Source organism: Antrostomus carolinensis, unplaced genomic scaffold (assembly GCF_000700745.2).
Source record: "Antrostomus carolinensis isolate BGI_N321 unplaced genomic scaffold, ASM70074v2 scaffold7132, whole genome shotgun sequence".
Classification (NCBI taxonomy): domain Eukaryota; kingdom Metazoa; phylum Chordata; class Aves; order Caprimulgiformes; family Caprimulgidae; genus Antrostomus; species Antrostomus carolinensis.
In genome coordinates, this window is record NW_010298865.1 from 1,671 (window position 1) to 3,197 (window position 1,527).

The window sequence follows — 1,527 nt, forward strand, 5'->3', positions numbered from 1 at the left end:
CTTCAGCTGCCCCCTCTAGAAGGGCATCTGGTAGTAAAAGCAGAAAGTTAGTGGAGTATTGTTCCCATTAGATTTAGTTGCAGTTTGCTGGGCAAACAGGGTTAAATAGCAGCAATAAAATAAGGCCCTTTCAGATTTTTTCCTGGAAGCTAAAGCCACTTAACAAGTTAATCTGGTAGACAGACAGGAATGTAACAAACTTTGGAAATAAACAGGGAGCCCCAAAACAATTTCATATGCTGGAGTCACATCTCCACTTAGTCTAGAGGGTTCTGTATAATAAAGGGAGAAACAGGTTTAAAAACATATTAATGAAAAGTCAGTAGCTTATTAGGAGTAAAATTTTATTCTCTGTGTTTGAAGCTGTATTCTTTAATTCATTAAGCCTCTGGGGATTTACTTTTCATTAAGCAGTATAGGAAAATCATAGAATGATAGTATAGTTTGGTTGGAAAAGACCATTACGATGATCTAGTCCAACCCTAAACCTAGCACTGCCAAGTTCACCACTGAAGCATGTCCCCAGGTACCACATCTACACGTTCCTCAGAAAAAAAGGCTTAAAACAGGTTTATTATTTAATAGATTAAAGACCATTATAGCTATTCAAACATTTTTTTATATAGATACACATGCTAGCTACAGAGCCTCTTTCTGCAGAGGAGGCCTGCCAAAGTAGCTGAGGATATATCAGGTATTAAAACTGACTGGATCCTTTCAGCATCCCTCTGAAGCTGGAAAACGGTAACAAGCCCCAAGGGGAAACCTAAGCTCTTTGTAAATTGCATTGCCCACAGTCCCATCCACTCTGAATCCAGCTAGGGGCTCAGTCCTGTTTCTTGAGTCACCTTCCAGGTTATGATGAATTAAACTGCTAATCTGAATAGGCTTGTTTTATCAGCCTCTCGCCACTGCTTTCTTACTACTGGTTCTCTTGGTCACTCAACTTAGAATAAGTGGAATTATTGTTAATGTACCCTCTGAATTTATGAAGCTTTGAAAGCAAACTGAGTATGTCTAACAATTCACAGTTTGCTTCTGCCTATATAAACTGTTGAGAGGTGGATTACAGGGGTAGCCTTTGGAACAGCAGTAGGCATCCTGCAATTTGGGGTTGCTCGAAGAAGTATGAGCCTGCTTCTGGAACATTCTCAATGTAATAGGCCATTATCTGGCTACAGTCCTGTTCCAGACTTGGTGCTTCAGAAGCCACAGGTGCTGGGGCTGAGATCAGCTGAATTTTAATTTGCTGTAGTGGTGACAGAGTTGATGGCCCCATGCATCCACCCTGCTCCTCTACCAGAGTGCTGTCCCCAGAACACAGCACGGGTCCATATCTTAGCTCTTCCCCTTTGAAAGCAAGCATCTTTGCTGAAACAACTTAGGAAGGCAGACTTGGGCTAGTCAGGCCGAGGTGTCCAGGGAGCAGATACACATTCTGGTCTGCTACAGCCACAGAAATTTCTTTAAATACAAGAAAAATCTGGTAGATGTTGTTGGCCAGACTTACAGTATGAACAAGCAGGA